Raw genomic sequence first — 26,961 nt, 5'->3', positions numbered from 1 at the left:
CAGTATCACAAGCATAAATTTCAGATCACTCCAACTTCTTCAATAGATACCAGGATTTTAACTCTCAAGAGTAAGAATTTCCCATAAGGATGATAGTATTTCAAGCAAAATATTAAAAGCATATACTTCAGTTACAGCTGATGTTTACATCCATATTTTTAATGCATCACTTTCACAAGGTATCTTTCAAGACCAGCCAAAGCCCAACAATATTAGAACACTTTTTAAGAAAGGTAATAGGACAGACGTTAATAACTAATGACTAATTTCACTATGAACTTCATTTTCTAAAGTTGCTGCAAAAGGTAATGTATTGAAGAATGGTCATGCCTATCTACAAATATACTGTCAGTCAAAATTTGAATGCCAGATGAGTCTCTCCACTAAATATGGCATCTACCATTTCACTGACCACATACTGAAATATCTGACTGGCAGGTCAATACCTACCAGGACGTTCTTGTGATGTATGTATGACATTTGATTTTGTAAATCACAACATTGTTTTGGATAAACTTAAAAAGTTCAGTTTTCAAGGTACAATGCTTTATGTGGTTGAATTTATACTGCACTGACAGGAAGAAAATGGCCATGTTAGATAGCTCATGAAGTTTTAATGATGAATCTCCCCCTGAGTGTGGACAAATTATTACAGGCATTCCATAGAGTTCAATTCTGGGAAAACTCCTGTTCATGATATGTATAAATGATCTTCCACCTTACAGTAATAAAGCAGAAATGGTGTTCTTTGATGATAATGCAACAATCACAATCAAGACCTTCAGAGGTGTGACAACAGACTGATCAATAAAAGAAATGCTAAAAAATATTGATTCTTGGAATATTACTTAGAAAACATACACTTCACTGAAATCTGTACAAGGCAAGATATATCACCAGCAACAATAATAGAGCACTGGCAGATGGGAAGCATGTAAAATCAATTGTTCAAAATTCCTAGGTGCACATATAGACCAAAACTTGAATAGAAAATCACATATTACAGATTTCTTAAAATGCTTGAATTCAGCAACATTTTCTCTACATGTAATTGCTGATTTTTTTTAATGATAGCATTAAAAAACCAGCCTACTTTGCACACTGTCATTCATTGATGTGACTGGAAATAGTTTTTTGAGGCAATTCTACACACAGACACTAAGTATTCATCATACAGAAATATTCTGTAAGGATATCTGGTGGTCATCCTCAAACTTCATGAAGGCAATTGTTTAAAAATTTAGGCATCCTAACAACCTCTCTTATGAAGTTTGTTGTGAGGCATCAGGCACAATTTAAAAATAGTAGTATTGTTTGTAAGTCTAACACTTGGAACAAAAATTGCCTCCACTATTCACAACTTAACTTACTCAGCTGTAAAAATATTTGAAAACATCACCTACAAATTAAGGGTGCAGGCACATAATAAAAGTTTTAAAAACAACTGAAATAATTTCTGTTTGACAACTCCTCCTACTCAATGGATTAATTTATATAAAGTTAGTATCTGTATGTTGTTGGGTTCTACTTACCTAATTTTGTTCTAGACTAACACAGCAATATATTCAGTAATATTACTTCTACCAGATTTGATCATGTCCGTGTAATTTTTTTTTTTTTAAAATAAAAAGTCTTGATCATTTAAAATGAAGCAGATTTTAGCCACCAAATATTAAAATGAAGATGTAACTTGATACATTATTAATGAAATGAGCATAAAGTCTCTGGTATCTATCTTGGAATAACTAAAAACCTATAACTTTGACTACTTCCAGAATTCACTGAACATACACTCACTCGAACAGAAACAACTACTGAAATTCACCAAAACAGGTAAAACAGGTAAGCAAGTTCCCAAAATGTCTCCTTAATACCTTGGTATGACAAACTGTAAGATGTAAACAAACTCTAGTCAACACATATCTGTCAGATTTAAAGCTCTCGTGCTTTCTTTAGTACTGCTCATGCTCATGCTTATGCTCGCTTTACCAATAATACCACAACAATGATAAGGAAACAGATCAGCCACTCACATTAGTATGGGGTTTATATTGTTTTCTAGATCTTTCCACCATGTTGGGATTCAGGTGACGCCATCAACTCCATTAAAAAATTTAGGACACTTGTGGATCTCCACTGCTTTCTTGATAAATGAATCCCAGTAACACAAGGTGTGTGCCAGGATTTCAGTGTTGTCAAATAATAATTTGTGTGTGTTGGTAACACCATGCTTTGCAATGAATGGTTTCTCACAACGTCTTAGTTATACATTTTGGAGTGTTTCTTGCACTGTTCATTAATAATGTGATTACACTGTTGTAATAATTCACTCCAAACTCACGTGATATATTGTAAACCACATGCCTCAAAGACCTAGGACATCTTACTAGGTACAATCCATATTTTTAGAAACTGGATTAAAGATGGGTTATTTTTAAGTATAGTTTTCACTTCACCTCTCAGTTCGGTGAGATGACTTTACTTTCCAGACTTAGGACTTTGTCAATCTCAGTTTATAAGATACACATCAAATTAATTTGGTAAAGATTTCAATATTATATTTTTGACTAATTTACAGCAAAAATAACATTAATAAACTTCCAATCTGATAAAGATGTCACACTTTGCAACTACAGCGTGGGGAAATAGTCGCAGGATCATACGTATTGTTTTCAATAGCTTGTCTTCAAATTGAGAAGCACATTGTGATCAAATTTAGTAATGGCCTGTCAGATAATGATGCACAAAAATCAAAATTCAAATTAATTTTATTTATTTTATTTACATGTCAAGTTCCATAGGACCAAACTGAGGAGAAAATCTCCCAGGTCATGGAACATGTCAGTACATGAAATTACAACATAAAAGTAATAATAGATAAAAATAAAATGTATATGAACCCAAAAAAAGTCAATCCATAAATTTAAGTAAATGCACTCTACAATACAACAAGAACTTACCCCAAAATATACCACCATATGATACAAGCGAATGAAAATAAGCAAAGTAGACTAATTTTTGTGTCGAATGATCGCTCACTTCAGATATTGTTCCAATAGTAAAAATGGCAGCATTAAGTCTTTGAACAAGATCCTAAATGTGGGCTTCCCACGACAGTTTACTATCTATCTGAGCACCTAGAAATTTTAACTGTTCAGTTTCACTAAATATGCCCACTCTGTGAAATTAAAATGTCAGGTTTTGTTGAATTGTGTGTTAGAAACTGTAAAAACTGAGTCTTACTGTGATTTGGAGTTAATTTATTTTCTACAAGCCATGAACTTAGGTCAATGTTGGACACAACATACTTTACTACCAAGCTAGCGTCATCAGCAAACAGAAATATTTTAGAGTTACCCATAATACTAGACGGCATATCATTTATATAAACAAGGAACAGGAGTGGCCCCAACACTGAAACAGACTCACATTCCACAACAGCAAACAACAGATTTAGAGATATGGGTCCTATTGCAACATAGGCATTTAAATCTAATACTGCAGAGCATATCTGGCAAGAGCTCTACAAAAATACAGGATAAAACAATTCATTGCATCAACACAGTAAGTAGACCTCTAAACAAAATTAAAACTATAATGCAAGTAATGAAAGAAGTTTGACAGTAGTAGGTGGCTGCTCATCATATTACATCTCATCATGGTTCGTGTTTTGAGACAGCCTTCTTTTCTGCAGCTACCCAACAAAAGCATGAACATTTAATCAGTTATTAAAATAGTGGAAAGACTCGTCTGTAAATAAAAAGTATCAATTAGGCTGGAAATGACCTGTACAAATTATGTTAGAGGTACTCTGTCTCAAAGACATGCTGAACAGGGGACTCAATCACTTTATAACTTATGGAGACAATGTAGACAATATCAAGCCAATTTTCTTTCTATCAGTAATTTTTTTTTTTTTTTTTTGTTCTCCGGAGAAGAAAATGTTTATGAAAAAAGGAACATATGGCCAAGGACGGCAATCCATCTCGTGGTGGAGTCGTGCTGCTTATTCGTGATGACATTCGTAGTCAAACCCTCTCACTCAACATCCGGCTGCAAGCTGTTGCAGTCCGCATTCTCCTTCCTCGCTTCACCTTTTCTCTTTTTACCGCCTAAATCCCTGTCATTCGGTTTCAGCAGGGCAGACTTCCTCTAGCTCGTTGGGAAAGTCCCAAATCTTTTTGCTGCTCAGTGACTTTGATGCGCATCACCCCCTTTGCAGCTCTTTGTGAACCTGTCCGTAAAGTGCCCTCTCGGCTGACCTTCTCGATCAACTCAACCTCTTCTGCCTGAACACTGGAGCACCAACGTTCCTTTCAGACTCGACACACTCTTATTCCCATTTGGACCTCTCATTCTGCACTGCCCAGCTTGCCCGTCGTCTCGAGTGGTGTGTTCCCTTTTAGACATACTTGAGCAACCATTTCACCACATCCTATCTGCCGACTCCTCCCTCATCTACTTACTAAATTAATTGGCAGCTTTCAAAGGCAGACTGGAGGCTTTACTCCTCCCTGGTGACCTTTGACAAACGACATTTCCCCAGTTGTGATGACCTTACAAACGTTATCCTTACCGCTGCAGACTGTTCCATTCCTCACACTTCCACTTTACCACATCATGTCACAGTCCTTGGTGGACTGACGCGTACCGTGACAATTCATGTGCAGAGACACACTCTCAGCGTTTTTAACACTGGAGAACTGCATTTGATGTGAACAGTCGCGTGCGCAGTGTCATCACCCTCTTTGGGATGCCAAAGGAGCTAGCTGGATTTCATTTACTAATTCTTTTAACAGTTCCGCTCTGTCTTCCATTGTGTGGGCTAAATTCCAACGACTCTCTGGGCCCAAGGTCAATTCACCAATTTCTGGTCTGATCAGAGCAGATGATGTCATTGTGGAACCCATTGCTATATCCACCACCTAGGGCCACTATTTTGCAAATATTTCAAGCTCCACCCATTACCGCCCTACCTTCCTCCATTGGAAACAAATGGAGGAGGCTTGGGTAATACCCTTCCCCTCTTAGAATTTTAAATGCTACAATGCAGCCTTTCCTATGTGGGAGCTGATCACTCTCACTGTATCCCTATCTTTCACCCCACAGCCGGATGATGTTCGCATTCAGATGTTGCAGCACCTTTCTCTTGCGGGCTAACATTTTCTGCTTAATACATACAACCACATCTGGGTAGATGGCATGCTCCCCAGACGCTGGTATGAAGCCTTCATCATACCCATTCCTCAGCCCAGTAAGGACAAAGACCTTCCTTCTAGCTACCACCCCATTTCCCTCACTAGCTATGTTTGCAAGGTTTAGAACATATGATTAATGCCCGGGTGGTATGGTGCCTCAAGTCTCGCAAATTACTAACGACTGCACAGTGTGGATTTCAGGCGTGCCATTCTGAAGTTGACCATCTCACCACTTTGGCAACCCATGTCATGAACAGTTTTCTGCAACAATAACTGACTGTGGATGTGCTTTTTGATCTGGAGAAATCCTTCGGCACCAGCTGGAGGACCGGTACCCTCTGTACTCTTTACATGTGGGGCTTTCCAGTCTGCCTGCCACGTTTCCTTCAGGAATTTTTAAAAGACAGACTTCTCAAAGCACGTGTGGAATGTGACTTGTAGGACACTTTTATCCATGAAAATTGGATGCCTCAGGGGTCCATCCTGACATTCATTGTCCTTGCTATTGCCATTGACCCTATTATGGCCTGTCTCCCGCTGGGTATTTCCGGGTCCCTTTTTGTTGACGATTTTGCCACCTATTGCAGTTCCCCATGGACTTGTCTCCTTGAGCGACGTCTTCAGCATTGTCTCATTGTCTTTACTCATGCAGCATCAACAATGGCTTTCGCTTTTCCACTGACAAAACCATTTGTATGAATTTCTGGCTGCACAATGGGTTTCTTCCACCTTCTTTATACCGGGTGATCAAAAAGTCAGTATAAATTTGAAAACTTAATAAACCATGAAATAATGTGGAGAGAGAGGTAAAAATTGACACACATGCTTGGAATGACATGGGGTTTTATTATAACCGAAGAAAAAAAAAAAAACCCCATTTTGCTAGATGCGTGAAAAATCTCTTGTGCGCATCTTTTGATGGTGATCGTTTGCTCAGCTGCCACTTTCGTCATGCTTGGCCTCCCAGGTCCCCAGACCTCAGTCCATGCGATTATTGGCTTTGGGGTTACCTGAAGTCGCAAGTGTATCGTGATCGACCGACATCTCTAGGGATGCTGTAAGACCACATCCGACGCCAATGCCCCACCACAACTCCGGACATGCTTTGTAGTGCTGTTCACATTATTCCTCGACTACAGCTATTGTTGAGGAATGATGGTGGACATATTGAGCATTTCCTGTAAAGAACATCATCTATGATTTGTCTTACTTTGTTATGCTAATTATTGCTATTCTGATCAGATGAAGCGCCATCTGTCTGACATTTTTTGAACTTTTGGATTTTTTTTTTGTTCTAATAAAACCCCATGTCATTCCAAGTATGTGTGTCAATTTGTACCTCTCTATCTACATTATTCCGTGATTTATTCAGTTCTCAAATTTATACTGACTTTTTGATCACCCGGTCTTGGGCCTGTTGCTCTACCGTTTGTTGAAACTACGAAATTCCTGCAGCTCATGATTGATAGAAACTTTCTTGGTCCTCCCACATGTCTTACCTGGCTGCCGCTGTACCCTGTCCGTCAGTGTTCTACGGGTCCTCAGTGGTACTTCCTGGGGAGTGGTCTGGACCACCCTCCTCTGTTTGTACAGATCCCTTGGCCTTTTGAAAGTAAACTATGGATGCTCCGTTTATGCATCTGCACATCCATCCATCTTACACTGTCTAAATACAATCTACCACCATTGAATCCATGTGGCCACTGGCACCTTTTACACCAGCCCAGTTGAAAGTCTCTATGCAGAAGCTGCCTCACTACTGCGGTCATAACGACATGATGTTCTCCTCAGCAGATACACATGCCATTTGTCTGCCATACCTGGCCACTCATCTTATGTCGCCTCCTTCAACGGCTCATTTGACCGCCAGTAGGTGTGTCCCTCTTCTCCGTTACCTCCTGGAGTTCACTTTTGGTTACTGCTCCAGCAGCCTCACTTCATGCTATCTGCCACTTTCCCGAAGGATGTGTACCCTTCACCACCCTGACTTTCTGTGGTGGCCCATGTTCACCTTGAACTTGATTCGCTTCCTTAGGAAACTTCTCTAGATTCGATCTATCGGTGTAAGTTTCTCAACCTTTGCACGGAACTTAGTGATACTACCTTTGTGTACACTGTTGGCTCTCTGAATGACCATGGTGTCTGGTATGCCTGATCATTGCCACCGACCATTTTCGATATCTGCTTCCAGAACACTGCTCAGTATTAACAGCAGAGCTCTTTGCTCTGTATCAGGCCACACGGTACATCCAGCGACACAGGCTTTTCAATTTCGTCATCTGCTCGGATTCTCTCAGTGATTTTCAGAGCCTCTGTATGCTGTACACTGTCTATCCCTTAGTGCAACAGGTCAAAGAAAGCTTCCACTTGCTCTGTCTTGATGGATGGTCTGACAGGAAACAAAGCTGCTGACACTGTTGCCAAGGCTGCTGACACTGTTGCCAAGTCTGCAGTCCTCCTACATCATCCAGCTAGTTCTTCCATTCCTTCCGATGATCTCCATGTTGTCTTTTATCAGAAGGTGGTGTCACTTTGACATTAAAATTGGTCTTCCATTCATGGGAACAAACTCCAGGGAATGAAACATCTCCCAGAAGCTTGGCCGATCTCCTCTCTCAGCCCTTTCGCCGCAAGGAGCTGATTTTAGCTAGGTTACGTACTGGGTACTGTCTTTTTAGCCATCGTCATTTGTCAAGTGGTGACCCACCATCACTTTGTGCTAACTGTCATCAACCTTTGACCATTAGCTGTTTCCTGACCAAATGTCTCTCTTTTAACCACTTACGTTCTACTGTATGTTTGCTGTCTGAGTTATCGGTCGTTTTAGCAAACGGCACATTGGATGTTGATTGTGTTTTACTTTTTATCCATTTTAGCAATATAGCGAACGACATTTAATATTTAATTCATGGTCTTCATAGTCTCTATGACATATTTCGTGTACCTTTCTCCAAGAGTAAGTCCTTGTTTTGCCTGCCTTTCCTTCCGTTGATTGGGCTTAACGTGCAGTCACATTTAATTCCTTTTTCATCTTGGTGTTCAAAGGTTCTGACATGGGCGTGTATGACTTTAGTGTGTTGTTGAAGTTACAGTTTGTATGCGGGACGGGAGTGCCAACAGAAATTATTTCTTTTTCCTCTTTTTGCAAGTAGTTTGTAACAACTGTTCACAGCTTGTGACTGGTGGATTACTATTCTAAATAATCTGTTCTTAATTATGACTACAATAAAAACACCACCATTCTTATTTAATTAATGATGACATTATAACATCTAACAATGGAAAATCCAGGATGGAATAATGTCAGTATTATGAAAAAGATAGATTGCCAATCACCATATAGCAGAGATTTTGAGTTGCAATCTGGTCTCGACAACCAGAGACTGTGTGTGACTGACTCTCTCTCTCTCTCTCTCTCTCTCTCTCTCTCTCTCTCTCTCTCTCTCTCTCTCTCTCTCTCTGTCTGTCTGTGTGTGTGTGTGTGTGTGTGTGTGTGTGTGTGTGTGTGTGTGTGTGTGTGTGTGTGTGTGTGTGTGTGTGTGAAAACTTACTTGTTTGACAGTCTTTTAATTATGCCTATCTGCAATTCAACATTTCTGCTACATGGAGAGTAGCACTCTATCCCTTTCATAATACTGACATGGTTTTATGTATTTTAGGTATGCTAGATTCACAATTTCTGACTCATGATGATGACCTATTCAATCAGCAGTTTATATTTCAGAATATAACATTCTTAAGAGGAGTTGGTTGGTTGACTGGATGATTAAAGGGATCAAACTACTAGGTCATCAGTCCCTTTTTCCTCAGACAGACAGGTCTACATGCCTGTAGATCAGATAGCCTACCACACAAAACCCAGGGGAGGAAAACCATAAGGTCTATGAAGGTGAGATAATGGACAAGAAGAAGAAAGAAAGAAAGAAAGAGAGAGAGCACAAGAAAGGTGTTCCCTCTAGGGAGCAGCCAGAAGCCTCCGAAAGCACAGTGCAATGCAATGAGGGAACATACATCCCAGTCCCCCCCCCCCCCCCCCCTTACCAGATTTAGCCCACTCAGAAATCACCTAGGAAAGACTAGCAACATGGACACGACGGGAGAAGTACAGAGAGACAAAAGACAAACAAGTCTAACACACCATGGAGGGGGGGGGGGGGGGGGGGGGGAGTAAAAGAGCAGGTAAGGTGAGGACCAGGCTGCACCACAATGCCCAGATAGCCACAGCACAGACTTGGCAGAGGAGGCAAAGAGTGTTCTGCCAACCCATCAATGGGCCAATATGGGTAAGTGGACCTACCTTGAAGAGAGCGGTGAAAGCTCCCTTCAAGAATAAAACGTAAAACTAAGTCAGCCACTGAGGCACTGTCTCCTAACACCAGAGACAGCGCGTGAGGGAGATTAAGAGACCACTGCATGGTGGCTAACTTCGGACAGTCCAGCAAAATGTGGACCACCAGCAAATGGGAACCACAATGACAGAGAGGTGGGTCTTTGCGACAGAAGAGATGACCAAGAGTTAACCAAGTATGGTCAATACGCAGCCAGCAAAAGGACGATCAAGTCTTTGAGAGAGGCCCACATGAAGGACCTCCACAGATTTATAGTCTCCTTCATCACCCTATTTTGTTTGGCAAAGTCAGAGTGAGCCATTCCTGATTCCCTAACCTTCATGGCATAATACCGATCAGAGGTTCATTACTGGAATACCAACATCACAAATCAGTTTACAGGTAGCCAGTTTGGCCAGGCTACCAGCAAGTTCATTTCCCGGGATCCTGATGTGGCCTGGGGTCCAGACATACAGGGAACCCTGGATAGCAATTACCAAGGGACGGTGAAGGTAACATTGGTCAAGAGATGCAAACTGCACAAGGAGTTTCTGAAGATGAGAGAGGATCCACCGATGCAGAAACTAATATGTTCAAGAGCACGAGAGATGGCTACGAACTCCGCAGTGAAAACATTACAACCATTTGGCAGGGAGCACAGTTCAGTGTCACATGCGAGTATAACCAAAGCCCACATGACCAGCACCCATTAAGTCATCAGTACAGACTACTTCTGAACCCCAAGATATGACAAGAATGGCTAAAAATTGGTGGCAGATGGCCTCAGAAGGAACCGAGTCTTTCAGATCTGGTGATAGGTCAAGACAACGCTGTGGCCGAGGGATGCACCACGAATGTGTAGTGAATGGGCCTGGAGGAGAGGTGATAGAGGAAACAACTGGAGTTCAGAGAGGAGAGACAGGATGTGGATTGCGATTGTAATCCTTGATCTGGACTGCTGTTGCAGGGGATGGATTCCGGTGTTTCGACGGGATTGTATCAGGGCTTTGTAAAGCTGTGGAAAGGTAGTACGATCTGCATCCCAGCTGGTGTTACTCAGGCAGTGAAGACTATTAAGGTGCAGCTAACACTTTCGATCAATCTAGCATAGATGGGGAATCCACGTCAACTTAGGATCTAAGACCAGTCCAAAAAACCAAAATGTTCCTACCACATTGAGTAGTTGGCTGTTGAGGTAAAGTTCTGGTTGTGGGTGAACACTACAATGTTGACAGAAGTGCATAACATGAGTTTTGACACTGTAAAGTGAAAGCCATGGGTGAGGTCCCATGACTGCGCCTTTCCTATGGCACCTTGCAGTCGATGTTCAGCGACATCCATACTAACAGAGCCCTGTGGTACCCCATTCTCTCGTCGGATTGGGGGAGGAGGGGAGGGGGGTGGGGGGTGGTACTGTGGGAAGCAGCAAGTTGAACCTGCAAAGTATGGTGGGATAAGAAGATGTGTACAGTAGCTAGGATGTGGGGTCTTAAGCCTTTTTCAGGTCGAAGAAGATGGCTATAAGGTGTTGATATTGGACAAAAGCTGTTTGGATGGCAGACTCCAGGCAATCCAGATTTTCAGTATAGAGTCACCTCGGCAAAAACCGCCCTGGGATGGAGGCAGAAGACCTCGAGACTCAAGGAGCCAATTCATCTCTAGAGGGTGCTTGCCCTGTTTCAGTACTGGGATGATGATGATTTGTCGCTGTTGCAATGGGAAGTCGCCCTCACTCCAGGATGCAGTTAAAGATGGCAAGGATATGACACTGACAATCCACAGATAGGTGCTTGATCATCTGGTTGAGGATGTGGTCCGATCCTGGGGCAGTGGGCTAGGACACTGACAAATCCCCATTCACTGAATGGAGCATTATACGGATCCAGGTGGTGTGCAGTAAAAGATAACTGCTTTTGCTCTACCCACTTTTTTAGGACACAAAAAAGGGTTGACAGTTCTCAGACTCAGAGGCTCTAGCATAATACAGAGAAAAATGTGGCATCTGTGTTAGTGTAGATGGCACCATTCAACAGAACACCACCAGGTACACCTGCAGGTGTCTGGTATCTGTAGATACATCTGACCTTGGCTCAAACCTATGAAGGGAAGGTTCACGGTCTGATGGTTGAAGCGTACTGTTCCTTGCATTCTTGTTTCCATCGTTTTATTGGATGGCAGACCCAGGCATGGAGCCACTGAAAGGCAATAACGTGCTCCATCGATGGGTGCCACTTATGGTGCTGGAGAGCTCGCCTATGATCTCTAATGGCCTCTGCAATTTCTGATGACCATCCAGGTATTGTCTTCTGTCGGGGTGCACAGAAGGAACAGGGAATCGCCAAAATCAGCTGCTCAAATAATGGTTGTAGTTGTATTCTGGACTGCCTCATCAATATCTCCATGCAGTGGGGAGCCAAGGGCAACAAAAGAGGCAAAAGCATCCCAGTCAACACGGCTGAGAGTCCATCTGGGCAGGCGTCCATGGGAGTGACGCTCTCTTTCACATCACTTCGGTATAATGTCACCCTGACCTTTTCAGGTAATGAATCACCATCAAAGGCCAACATGAAGGCACTGGTAGCGACACTGTTGTCCTTTGGTCCCCAATGTACATGACTAACAAAGTGTGCACCCTGGCACTCCAAGTTGGTGCATAGCTCAGCATCAGATTGTAAGAGCAGGTCCCTGAACCATATTTAGACTATTATGGGGAGTGACAGTCACCGGTATGTCACCCACCTTGTTAAGAGCTAGTAGCACCCGTGATTGGGCAGAGGATACTGTTTTGATCAAAATTGACCCACTTTTCATTTTAGAAATGGCTGCCACTTCCCCAAGCTTGACTTCTATGATCTCCACAAAGAAGAAGGGTTCTGTGGCCAAGAAGGAATCCCCATCAATCCTTGAGCAAACTAATTATTGGGGTGACAGGGGGGGGGATATTTCTCTGCTTGCTGCTTAGCCCTATGGAAGGAAACATTTTATGGTCATATCTCTCTGCACTTAAATAGTACTTTCCTTCCATAGAGACTGCTGGGATCATACAGCTACCGGCGGAAGATAACTTCATCCGATTCATTTGCGGCTCATCCGCCATGGTGCCACCCACTTCGAATGGGGGCTCTTGCCATGTGCGCCACCCAGCCGCAGAAGATGTCTACGTGACCAGTAATCCGTTGCTCGGAGTCCCCGTGTCCCAGTCACAATGGGCACATGCACATAAACCTTGGCATACATGGGAAGTTTTCAGCTCAGATACCAACAATACAATACCCACGTGGCCAGGGGGCTACCACTGTGCAGCTATTTGATGACCACCATGACAGGATGGCCACCATGCTGGAGCTTACACTGCATTGGGTGACCTTCCCTGCATGGTAAACATTTCTGGAGAAACTGAAAACTGATGGCAGGTCAAACCTAACAACGGGGACTATGTCTTTACTTAATGAAAAGTTGTAGAAAACAAAAAAAAGCGGAAACTCTAATCCCAGTCACAAACGAGGTCTGAGCTGGGTCTGCATCAAGAAAACCATACAATGGAGAGGCAGAGGGAGAAAGGGACAGTGGAAGTATAAGCTTGCAGGACAGAAACGAAGTAATGCTGCAAAGCATGGGGCCCCATGGTAGCCAAGCTGGTAGGTACTGACACGAGAGTTGTGAGCCCTCAGGGGCTAAATGAGTAATATTGTCATTGAACCTTGGTGGGTCCTTCCCCACATCTCATTACATCCCATCACACAAACTCAACCAGCATGTTTCTGACAAGGCTTGTGAATTTCTCCCATTAATCAATATTCTCCTTCCCAGATGTAAATAGTTGCTCAGATAGTTTGTTGTCATTTTATTGACACATCATGCACAACTTTTCATTCAACACCACTGATCAATGATGCTGCTGTAGCTCTGTGTTTGTTGATTCATCCATTTATTTTCACTGAATTGAAAAGTTCACATTTTTTTATTGACAGCATAAATTGTATACTTACATCATATGTATTCTACTTAGTTGGCTGTCCAAGATAATTTTCAGATAAGATATTTAGTACAATTTCACTTGAACCGCCATCCCTGCCATCCGTGTCATGCATGGCTGGCTAACAGGAACCTCTCCTATGGCTAAAACATGATCAGGTAATTTATCAGAAATATTTTTCCACAAATCTTCCGTAGCATTCCATGCCATCTCAACTGATGTAGTGTGTCACCAATAGATAGTTTTAGTAAGAAATTTTGGCCCACCTTTAAGGCTTAACTTTACCCAAATTATCTATTGTTGACTGCATTTATCTCATTACACAAAAAGAGACTTGTCACATATATATTCCAGTCAGAGTTTAAGATTTTGTTTCTAGTTTTACCCAATTTTCTGTTCCACTTGCTACACAAGCAATGCTGTTTAAGCAAGTCACAGTAATTCAGTGATCTTGCCTTGAATACTTGTCCAGTTACCTAATATTCAGTTTTCATTTTCTCAGTTGACTTATATGGCTATTTGATCTCCTCAATATGAAATACATGTGAAGTGATCATGGCTCTTTGGTGTTCAACATCTAAAGGTACACAGGCTTACAAAGTAATTTATCTAAAAAAAAAAAAAAAAAAAGGATGCAAACTATACTGCAAACTAAACATATTGCGCTATTGAAGGAAATCCTTTCTGCGGGTACTGCATGCCTAACCAATTCAGTGAGGCACTTTAAAATTCTACATCCAATACAGATTAAGTCAAGGAATCTGCACCCAAGATCACCAAAAAATCAATGGAGCCTCTAGTTTAAATCCACCTGGCTCCAAACCAAGGATTCCAGTCAATACTGGGCATGAAAGAACAAATTGTGAACTGTGATTCCATTGGACGAGTGACAGTAACCCTGTTCACCACCAAAAGGAACTAAGATGATGACAAGCATTACTTACAACCAGCTGTAACCATTGCACTAAACAGATGGCTGCAGAGCAGCTTCTATATCTCAGACGAGACCTTCCCACAGTAAACATATGGGATATCCAAAGGACTTCCTTTATGATCTGATTGTTATTTCCCCGAGGAGATCCATCATCATCTGCGTTAAATTGGAAACCTAATAATGGGCAATCTGACCGTAGTCTAGATCATGCAGGATCATTGACCTCAGGGTCAAAAGATAAAGCAACTGATGTGGGCTCATGTAACAACAGTAAACATGTCTTTCTCATATACACTTCACTATAAAATAATATTTTACTGCTATTTATGCAGATTTCCTCAACAAACTGAACCACTGACATCTTAACATAAAAGATTCATCTGTTAATAAGAAATTAATAATTTATTTGGAGAAATGTAACCCACAAAACACAGCACTGAAACGTATCACTGTGGAATGTTTATCAGCTCTATTGATGAAAACATCAGCCTATGTGCACATGCTATGCAGTGTTTTGGGGCCAAAGCCCTCAGAGTAAAGTCTAAGGGGAAAACATGCATTCCTCCAATCTTATGTAGGCTAGTCAATAGTGGAAACAACAATTTCAATAATGAGCAGCATATTCGCCCTAAAATATATGTTAACAATGTTGAACACCTCATTTAGTAGCTAAAGATCATGCAGACTGTTTCATAACTTATCACGAACACCAAGAATAACATACTGCATTACAGCACTCACCCTCTCTCATCTGGGGACTCAACACCATAGCCTTGAGCAAGCAAGGCTGCTATAGGTTCACTAATTACTTGCAGAACATCGAATCCTGCATCTTCCGCTGCATGTGCCATTGCCCGACGACTACACTTCGAAAAATTTAAGGGGACACACAGGACTGTGCGCAGATCTGTATCTGGAGGTACACATGTGGAAGCAAAGCCTGAAACAAATAACAAAAAATAGAGAAATGCTTTACATTACTACCAAACCACAAGCTTCATATTTGTATACAAACACTATATTTATTGTTGATTGACAGCTAGCTGGCTGGTCATCAGTAGAATCAATGCCTACAGCTTATTCTTTTCCATCAAATAATTTGAAACACTTAAAAAACTCACAGTACAAATATGATGCAGCACTGGAAAACTTGTTAAATTGACATGCGACCCCATTAAAAGCAGGATCTTGCATTCACAACATAAGTATTCCTGTAAATTGCTTTGTTCTACCACCAAATTCCTCGAAAGTTACAGAATCAGAAAAGCTACCCATAGATTAGTTCGGTACCTGCATCAAAAATTTGTAATTCATTTTTTTTAGGGGCAGGAACATTTTGTGAATGGGCCAAAGAGTTTTGTTACTGCAAAGTATTGATTCCACTGTGAGAGTACTTATTAGTTACATGTTCAAAAGGAAAACTCTAATAGTTTAATCATTTTGTGTAATAGGACAGTGTGAAAAAATGAGTGAAAAGTCACCGAGACCAAATCATTCTCTCTATTTCAGCAATCATATTCCCACTTGACAGCTTCTACAAGCAAAACATGTCAAAGCACTACATCAAAGGAAGTCAGCATTTAGAAGATAGAAGTATATCTGTGATAATACAGGATGGATGTATTTAACCATTGCACTACCTGATAAAATCTGTAGCCACTCTTTGGTGGCTATGTCTTTTTATCCTGCACAAAAAATGTGTATAAAATTTTAAAGCCCAAAACTTCTTCAAATTGGCTGCCTTGTCAGGATCCAATTCTGTACAGATTGCTCGCAAAGATAGCAACCAAAGTAAGATTGTAATTTTGACATGTTACATATACACTGTCCAGTCACATTAATGTGACCATCAGTCGAAAGCCTGAATAACCACCTTTTGCTGCATAGACCACTGCGAGACATGCAGGAATAGTGATAGTGAAGTTCTGGAGGGTAACGACACGGATATGGAGCCATGCAGACTCCAGTGCCATGGCCAGAATTTGACAGGTTTCTCTTGAGAATCCACCGCGAGAACAGCTCGATCGAGGTGGTCCCACAGATTATCAACCGGGTTTAAATCCAGAGGGTCTGGTGGCCAGGGGGGTACAGTAAATTCATCCTGGTGCTCTTAAAAACGAACTGCATGTATGAGTGAACATGGTAACCAAGGCTAGATGCATACTTATATCAATCATCTGTGCCTTTCAGAATGACAAAATAACTCGGGTAATGCCTTGAATATATTCCCCAGACCACAAAGCTCCCTCCTCCAGCCTGGACCCCTTTGCTTTCAGATGATTCACACTGTGCACACCAATGGCCAGCTGTCCAATGGAGCATAAAACGTGATTCATCTGAAAAGGCAACCTGTCACCACTCAGTGGACACCCAGCTGCAGTGCTGGCGAGCTAATTCCAGTCTTTGTTGCCGATGAACACCAGTTAGCAAGAGTGCACAAACCAGGCACCTGCTGCAGAGAACCATACACAGCAATGTTTGCTGAACGGTCATTGAGGAGACATTTTTGGTAGCCATGGGTTTATCTGGGCAGTCTGATGCTCACCCATACATATCTACACAGCTGTTGTTCACCCCGTCATCTCTGGCCCGTAGTGCATTATAGCTACCGTTGTGCTGATTTTGTATAGCACCTATTTTACCATGCACGGTATACTTTAAACACAGTGGCACACAAACAGTTTCATAACTTAGCTGTTTTGGAAATTCTTCCACCCTTGGCCTGAAAGTCAATGATCATGTCCTTCTGGAAGTCAGATAAACCGCTCTGTTTCCACATTATAATGACTGCAATGTTTTCCATGTTCCCCAACACACTTTATATACCCTCCCCCGCTGGCGCTGCCACCTGCTGTTTGTGAGTGGTTATTCATGCTGATTCCAAACATAGGCAGTGGTCACACTGTTGTTACTGGATTGTGCATAACACCTTTGTCAGTCTCTGGATTAATTACAACAGAGATATGTTGCAATTTTTTCCAGCTAGTGTGTTGAACAACAGAATCATTTTAAGTAATTACTACTCACAATCTAACAATGCGGGTATAGTATTAAGAATGGAGTGTCGAATGATACAATTTATACTCTGAGGAATATCTCCTATGATGCCCAAATGGATCATTAAGTAGTTAAGATCCTACTGTCAGTTTATAAACTAGTTGTATTATAAGAAAAACATGAAACAGTCAGTATTAATACATAACTGACAAACAAAGAATCATAATAATATGAGTAAATATACTGCTACAGATTTCTGAAAACACCTATCAGACGACATATATAAGTGCCTGAAGGTCAGTGCTCTTAGTATCTTTTCTTAATAATGTCTGTAGCTTCTGTCTGTAGTTTTTATGCTTACACTAGCAATTAGTGAATAATGGAAATCCAGTCAACCATGTTTTCAGACAAAGATAAAGAAAAGAAGGAAAAATAATGTCTAAGGTAGGGTGGACAGTGATCAGTGATGTCTGAGTAAGCTGTATTGCCTACTCAAGTTGTGTACACACACACACAAGTTACAACTCTTACAACACTAGACAGTATAAAATGTAATTACAATTTTTCTACTTTGGAGCAAAGCAGTTTGATACATTTCTTAGAGTAGCTTAATACATTTAATCAAGAAACAAATTTGCTAACTGAAAACCAAGTTTGCACTACTTTCTAACAAAAGAACAATCTCTGTGAATTTAGTTTAGTAGCGGCATTGGTGAGCTCTACTGTAAAGAATGGAAAGTTTAAAAAGTCATCACCCCTCTGTGTCATAAAAGGTGAAGTATTAGTTTATTTGGCCAAAGATGGTGTCAACAACCATTCCATGGTACACTTGAATGTATACAACTAAAATGAATTTGGGGGACCACAGGAAACCTAAGTCAGGCTGGCTGGACTGGGATCCAAACAACTTTCCTCCAAAATACAAGAACAGCATTCTTGATCACTAACCACCACATTCCATCAGTGAAGCCTAAAGAAGTCTACACACACTTTTGGTAAAACTCCATCTTATTCTTTACACTCCCTATACAGTTTTTGATGTACAAATCTAAAACCACTCCTGATCATAACTGTTTGTTGAACAGATAAATTATGCTTGAATTCAGTAAGTTCCCAAGGTAATTAAAAAGACAGATTCATCTCAGATATTTAACCAGAGTTATGTCAGTAACAAGCATTTCACGGCAAGTCACATGGGGGATAACAACTGCAAAGCAAAGCAATAATCTGAAGGTCCCATCATGATCATAGTCCATGGTGGGCTTCAGTTTATTAGTAAAATATTGGAAAACTGTGGTATCCTTACAAATTTACTATGGAATATTCCTCCACCATCTGGGGTGAGTGACTGAAGCTCTGATAAAGTCAGAGGCTACACATGTGATCTGGCAGACATTGTGAGAAATATGTCAACAAATTGATGAAAATGAATATTGGAAACTTTAAGTGGTTCATCCCGCAGTTCTCCACATTTCTTCCCATAAATGTGTATTACGTAAATTTAAATAAATTCAACAGAAATAGCACGAGGTACAGAAATTAAACTATTACAGCATGTGAATGAGAGGATAGGTATTCGCAGACAAACTGTGAGAGCCACACTGCACCTGTGGTCATACAGCTCAGGGAGTAGAAGTATTGACTACGAAAGGCATAGGTTCAAGTCTGAGATTCAGTCAAGTGAAAAGTTTTATTCTGAAGGAAAATTTCATTACATGTACACTCCAATGTAAAGTGAAAGATTCATTTTTATTAAACACATGTAATCATATCAGCCATTTCAAATGGAAAAAAAAGTAGCAAAAGCAATTATTACTTCTTGTTCATTCTTACGACACAAACCCAGGCCCGAGGACTGCATGGGTAGCAGAGGCCAGCAGATTGCACAGTTACAACAAGAGTGATGGAAGGTCAGGACAGAGGGACTGGTCCCCCACCTCCACAGGCACACACACTGTGATCCTCTCAACCATCCTCCAGTGAGAAGGGACACGAGGCACAGGTGGCGGTCATCTTAGTTCCAGCCTGAGCATCGGAAGTGACGACAGGGTGCCAAATGCGACTGTGGTCACAGCCAGAGCTGTTTCGTGTTGGTGGGTCAGACAGTCATGTCTGGCCTTAACATCAAGCCACTGATGCTCTCTGTCACCAATGATGACCCCTTGGGTCCATCCCAGACACCAACTGCATATGCATGCCCAGACAGACATTCCATCCACAGGCAGGCCTATAGGCAGGTTTGGCACACAGCACAGGATGCAGGAGGTCTAATGGTGTACAATACCAACTCAAATGCAGTATTTCAGCCAGATGATGTCTGCAAGGTCTTCAGCAGCTGTGTTTTAAATGTATGGACCATCTGCTCAATCTCCCCATTAGGAGCATGGTGAAACAGGGTGGTGATCGCATTACAGCCACAGACAGCCTAAAGCTGCATCTACGTAAATGGGGGCTAACTTTCCAACACCAGGGAATAAGTGGCACTCCCTCAAGGTAGAATACCATCATGAGGTCACAAGTGGTAGAAATGGTGGTAATGAACAGCATCCACGCCACGTAAGGGAAGTTTTGAGAGCGTGGCCACCACCAAAAGCCACATAACAACCTGAAATGTCACGGTAAAATCAACGAGGACCTTCTCCGACAAGTTATCAGGATGGGGCCACGACGAGGAACCTTGACCGTGGGACAAGTGATTGAGAGATCAGGCATGACACGAGCCGTATGCGCATTCAATGTCTGCATTGATGTTGGGCCAGTACACGTGCTGTGGGGCTAGTGCCTCCATACATGTCCTCCACCAATGACAAGCACAAAGGAGCTGGAGGATGCGGGGACAGAGCGAGGATAGAATGATGGTCAGGTTTTCGAGAGTCCTCTGCAGCCATCATTAAAACATCATTTGTAGCATTGAATCAGTAGCATAACATGAAATAATTGTGAAAGGCTAGATCAGTAAGGCTCAAAACATTCTCTGGACACCTCTCCAGTACCTCAGACAAAACTTTCAACAGGACAGGATCGTGAAACAACACAGTGGATACCTCACGTGCAGTCAGAAGGAATTGAACCAGGATTTATTGTGGATGTTGGTCCAGGGGAAACAAACTGTTTCCTTGTGGTTGAACTGCACATTGGCACCAAGAGGAATTGGGTGTAGGGTGTTCACATTGGTGAGTTGGGTGAAAGTGGATTTTAATTGATACCCAATCAAAAACGATGCCCAATTCTGCATACAATGCATCATCTTTTCCAGGAGTTTAGAACAATGCACAAACAACAAAATCAAGGCTTTGAGCTTTGCAGTCGCTCAACAGGTGTAATTTGCTGCCATACAGTCTACATTCCAGAGGTGAGAGCAACTGGCCATTCACTACTACCCGACACCTTATGGGACAAAACAACCGCTATACCATATCGGGAAGTGTCTGTCTCGAGTGTCAAGGGCAGGTCCAATGAATATAGTGTCAGTCACAATGCCACCTTGAAACTGTACTTAATGTTCTGATATGCCAATTGGCAGGTGGTCAACCACACAAACTTGACACCCTTCTTGCATAGTCGATCTAGGGGATCTGTGATTTGTGCCACCTAGGGAATAAACTTGGCACAGAACATGATTCTACCCAGAAACAACTAGCTGCTTAAGGTCAGTAGTGGCCAACATATTAGTGATTACGTCAATGTGGTCACACGTGTGCACGATACAATAGCGACCTGGGGTCACTGGGGCCTCTAAGGTACAGAGGCTGTGAAGTGGTGGGTTGTGGAAGCAGCGGTGCTGGCCAGGGATGGACAGGTATAGTGCATTTTATTTTTCTTGAATTACAGCACTGGAGTGTCTGGATAAAGGAGACCATAATTAGGGTGTTTTGGGGTGCAGCAAATGCAGAGCGCATAAGATATCAGCTGTTGTTGGTGCAAAACTTGCAGAAGTGGAATCCCCTGCCTCTGTGAGAAGACTAATCACGGGGCTAGTCCGGAAGGCGCCAGTCACAAGTCGGACCCCACAATGGTGGATGGGATCTAGTATCTGCAATGTTGAAGGTGACACAAAACCATAGACAAGACTCCCGTAGTCTAAACGAGACTGGGCCAGTGCTTTGTACAATCGCAGGAGAATAGAGTGGTCTGCACCTCAGGTGGTATCGCACAGACATCTGAGAACATTGAGACGTAACCAGCACATCCTCTTCAGCTGGCGAAGACGAGGGAGCCGTGTCAACCGGACATCGAAGACCAGACCCAAGAAGAGACGGGTGTCCACCACCTTGAGGGATTGGCCATCGAGGAACAGGTCCGGATGAGGATGGACTATATGGCAACGGCAGAAATACGTGACATACAATTTGGTCACCGAAAACTGAAAGCCATGGGAGAGAGCCCAAGATTGCACCCGGTAGATTGCCCCCCTGTAGACGGCTTTCTGCAGCGCCCACGACAGAGGAAGCGACATACGTACAAAAATCGTCAACATACAAAGACACGAACACTGTCGGCCCAGCAGCCACTACCAGTCCATTAATGGCGATGAAAAAAAGAAGGACGCTCAGTACAGAACTCTGTGGAACCCCATTTTCTTACCGACGGGAAGTGCTGTAGGAGGAACCAACTTGGACCCGGAAAGAGCGACATGAAAGAAAGTTATGGATAAAAATGGGCAGAGCACCACAAAGGCCCCAGTCGTGAAGGGTGGTGAGGATGTGGTGGCACCAGTTGGTGCCGTAGGCTTTATGCAGGTCAAAGAAGACTGCAGTGAGGTGTTGCCAATGGGCAAAAGCCAACCGGATAGCAGAATCCAGGTGGAATAAGTTATCCAATGTAGAGTGGCCACGGCAGAAACCACCTTGAGTCGATGACAAAAGGTCGCAGAATTCGAGGATCCAAAACAGCCGCCAACTCACCAGGCGTTCAATGAGCTTGCAGAGGGTGTTGGTAAGGCTAATTGGACAGTAGCTATCCTACTGAAGAGGTGGCTGCCCAGGCTTCAACACCGGAATAACAATGCTTTCCTGCCACTGGGTAGGAAATACCCCCTCACTCCACAGATGGTTGAAAAGGGTCTGTACACGATGGTGGCCAGCCACCGATAAGTGATGGAGCATTTGGTTATGTATCCAATCCGGTCCAGGAGACGTGTCAGGACGAAGGGTGAGGGTGCTGGCGAATTCCCACTCGCTAAATGGGGCATTACAAAGCTCCAAGCAGCGAGAAATGAAAGACAAAGGCAGTCGTTATGAGCGCTGTTTGAGGAGGAGGAGGAGGAACAAGGGCGGATACTGAGTCGACGCAGAGGCTTGGGCAAAGTGTTGAGCGAAACACTCTGCAACAAAGTACAGATGGGAAGGACAACACCATGCACAGAAATTCCTGCAACGGGACAATAGCCATAAATTTGCCTGAGTTTTGCCCAGTCTTGTGAAGAGCAGGTGTGTGGTCCTATGGCAGATACATACCATTACCAGCAAATCCGTTTCTGAAATTTGATTGCAGCAATTTCCAGAGTCCACTATGGGACCATCATTTGACAGGGGAGGGGGGAACCCCGAGGAAGAAGGGATGGCTGAAACCGCTGTGGCAAGAATGGCGGCAGTTAAAGTCTGTGTAGACTCATCAATACTACGGTGTGGTAGTATGGGGGGGATGGTAGCAGAAGAGAAGGCACCCCAATCAGCTGTAGAGAAGGCCCACCTGGGAGGGTGACGGAGCAAGACATACTGAAGGAAGGTCAAAACAATCGGGTAATGATCGCTGTCACATAAGTCATCGTGGACACCCCACTGAATGGAGGGAAGAAGGCTGGGACTGTAGATGATGAGGCCAATGGAAGAGAAAGTGCCGTGTGCCACACTTAAATCTGTGGGAGTACCGGTGTTACAGAGGTCAAGCGCTGCCAGAACAGATTCAACTGTCCTGCCCAGGGCAATAGTCGGGTGACTACCCCAAAGAGGGTTGTGGGCATTGAAGTCCCCTACAAGCAGGGAGGGAGAAGGGAGTTGTTGAAGAAGGGTGGTTAGGGCAAGGGATGTGGGTGGCCTGTCAGGCAGGAGGTAGAGATTACAGATTGTGATTGGAGTGGTGAGATTGACCCTGACAGCAATTGCTTCCAGAGTGGTATGGAGGGGAACCCATTTACTAAAATTGTCTTTGCGCACCAAGGTGCAAACACCACCAGCCTGCACAGGGCCAATCTGGTTTCAACAGAAAGCATGGAACCCATGAAGGGTGGGTGAGTAAGAATTGACAAAATGGGTCTCTTGGAGAACAATACAAGCAGCAGAGTAGGAGGAAAGAAGGGGCTGCAACTCCAGGAATTACACCTGACAATAGCGGCCCCCACCGGCCGCAGATCGTGCGGCCTATGTGGAGCTGCAGATCGCCTTTCAGGGGGTGCCGGGAAGAGGAGTCCCGGGAGGGAGCTCCAGTACCATCGGCTGCCGAAGAAGGGGAGCACTTCTCTGGCGGGGGAGGGGGATTAGCACCCAAAGGGGTGAGGGTGAGGGTGAGGGTGAGGGTGAATTTGGGCGCGGCTTGGAAGAGGAGGGGGTACGAAGGGGAGTGGACGTAACTGAAGCAAAAGCAGAAGTTAGAGGCACAGGATGGAGCCGGTCATACTTTCGACAAGCCTCGGTGTAGGTAAGTCGATCTAAAGTCTTGTACTCTTGAATCCGTCATTCTTTCACATACACCAGGCATGCTTGCGAGTGCGGAGGATGCTGCGCATCACAACTGATGCACACAGGCGGAGGACCACAGGCACTCCCCTCATGGAGGGGGCACCCACAGTCACCACAGAGGTGATAACTGGTGGAGCGGGAAGACCTGTGTCCAAACCGTAAGCATTTGAAGCATCTCATCGGTGGTGGAATGTAAGGTTTTACATCACACCGATACACCACCACCTTTACCTTCTCTGGGAGGATATCCCCCTCGAAGGCCAGAAAAAAGGAGTCTCTATCAGTGTGATTGTTTTTAAGGCCTCGCTGTACAATGTGGATAAATCGGACTCCTTGCCGCTCGAGGTTTGCATGGAGGTCCTTGTCAGTTTGGAGAAGAAGATCCCAGTAGAAAATGATACCGTGTACCGAGTTCAAAGATTGGTGGGGTGCGATGGAGACTGTGCTGTGGTCATAAGTCCCCTAGAACTTAGAACTACTTAAACCTATCTAACCTAAAGACATCACACACATCTATGCCCGAGGCAGGATTCGAACCTGCGACCATAGCGGTCGTGCGGTTCCAGACTGTAGCGCCTTTAACCGCTCGGCCACTCCGGCCGGCCTCTGCAGACTGGGCAGGAGAAGATGTCTTTATGAGCAAAGAACCGGACTGCATTTTACTCGTGGATTCCACTTCATGATACTTATCTTCAATCGCCTCAACAAAAAAACAAAGGCTTGGTCGTGGCAAAACTCTCACCACCTGTCCTGATACAAACCAGGTACCGAGGGAAAGGTTTCAACCCAAGTCGGCAAGCTTGACCTTCTTCCCATGGGGTGGCGAGGGAGGGGAAGGCCAAAGGATCAGAAAGACTATCATGTCTACTATCACTCTTAGAAATGGCCAAAGAATGGCCAGGATATTGAAGCCTTTCCCACTTCATATGCAAGGCGTCTGCCCTAGTACCACCCACCCTGACCAGGGGCTCGCCCAGTGGGCACCACCCCGCCATAGCGAGGGCCGTCTGGCACGGCAGCCATTGCTGGGAGTTCCGATGCCCCAAAGTGATGAGCATCAACTCCTTGGCATACACGAGCCGTTAACAGCTCAGGTACTAGCAGTGTGATCCCTGTGTTGTCAGGGGGCTCAGCCAGTTGGGTACTTAACAGCCCCACCACACGGACTGGCTACCATGCTGGTGACCTAGCGTGAAGGGGGGCCAGGGTGCAAGGGGGAAAATGGAGGGGTGGGGAGGGGAGGGTGAGATGAGCCTCCAACATGGAAACTAGGTAGGGAGTTCATCCCCAAATTCTCACACTGACGGAAAATGTTGGAAATGGAGGTCAAACTCCAAGGGGACCAAAATGCTGAAAAGGAGATGGAAACAGCAAACTAAATAATTGCACATACCAAAACAAAGCCGGGAGGAAAGCCAAGTCGACATGAATTCCACCAAGAGGGAAAGGAGGGGCCAGGGGGAAAGGAGCAAGGACAGGAAAGGAAAGGAGAGGAACAGGGATGGTAATGCAGGTCTGGGAAAAGGAAGGAGACTGCAAATAGCTCGGAGTCCCGTGCACGCCACACACGTACCCACAAAGGGACTGTCGGCCCCCTGGATGGACATACGACGGAACTTCCAACATTGAAAACACCACATTGGGGGAGGGATATAGGGCTTCACATCACAGCAGTAGACCATCACCTTGATCTTATCAGGTAATGTATCTCCCTCGAAAGCCAAGATGAAGGCACCGGTGGCAACCTGCTTATCCCTCGGACTCTGATGGACACGCCGAACGAAATGTACACTTCGCCGTTCTAACCTGGTGCACAGCTCATCGTCGGACTGCAAAAGAAGGTCCCTGTGAATTATGATACCCTGGACCATATTTAAGCGCTTATGGGGCACAATGATTACAGAAACATCCCCCAGCTTGTCACAACAACTGAGTAACACCCGTGACTGGGCAGAGGATGCTGTTTTGATCAAGACTGGCCCAGATCTCATCTTGGACAATCCCTCAACCCCCCCCCCCCCCAAACTTCTCCTCTAAATGCTCAACAGAAAACTGAGGCTTCATTATCATGAAAGATTCCCGATCAGCTCTCAAACATATAAAGTAGCGGGGCGAATAAGAGCTGCTGCCATCCTTAACCTGATGTCCCTCCCATGGTGTGGTCAGGGAGGGGAACAATTTGGGGTCTTAATTCTGTGTGTTGAATTGAGCCTGTGAACGCTGAAAGACTACTGGTGTTTGACCACCAGTAAGAGATGATGTACTACGCTTCATCGGGTGTCATCCGCCCTGATGCCACCCACTCCAACCAGGGGGGCTCCCCACGGGTGCCATCCAGCCACAGCATAGGCCACCTGGCAGCATGGCCATTGCCAGGAGTCCCGATACCCCAGGAGGATGGGTATCTACCCCTGGCATATGAGGAGAGTTAATGGCGCAGGGATCAGCAGAGAGATCCCTGTGTGGTCAGGGAGCTACAACCAACAGGGAACATGGTGGCCCCACCGCAATTGACTGGCTATGGTGCTGGACATCAGGTGCAACCAAGCAAACAAGTCCATCATCATTGTCAGCATACAAATGATACTACACAGTTGATGGAAAAATACGTACCCAGGAGGGTGACCTCGCCCAACAGTTGGAGAATGAGCAGAAGTGCAAATCCACGTCAACTAAGGATGTGATAGGTATCAGCGCACGATGGACACGATGCACCATGTAAGGGGCACTTCAGGAAAATTTTGAAAAATGGGGGTCAAACCCAACAGGGGGCCATCACAAAGGCTGAAACATGTGAGACTCCTTTTAGTCACCTCTTACGACAGGCAGGAATACCTCAGGCCTATTCTAA

At 43.9% G+C, this 26,961-nt stretch overlaps 1 pseudogene; it reads right to left on the bottom strand.

Annotated features, from left to right (window-relative positions):
• LOC126471246 (heat shock 70 kDa protein 14-like) overlaps positions 1-26,961 on the bottom strand; it is a 235,253-nt pseudogene that overhangs the window by 74,493 nt on the left and 133,799 nt on the right.

Source organism: Schistocerca serialis, chromosome 3 (assembly GCF_023864345.2).
Source record: "Schistocerca serialis cubense isolate TAMUIC-IGC-003099 chromosome 3, iqSchSeri2.2, whole genome shotgun sequence".
NCBI classification, from domain to species: domain Eukaryota; kingdom Metazoa; phylum Arthropoda; class Insecta; order Orthoptera; family Acrididae; genus Schistocerca; species Schistocerca serialis.
Note: the sequence above shows the minus strand (reverse complement) of the source record. Positions and strands in the feature narration are given on the sequence as shown.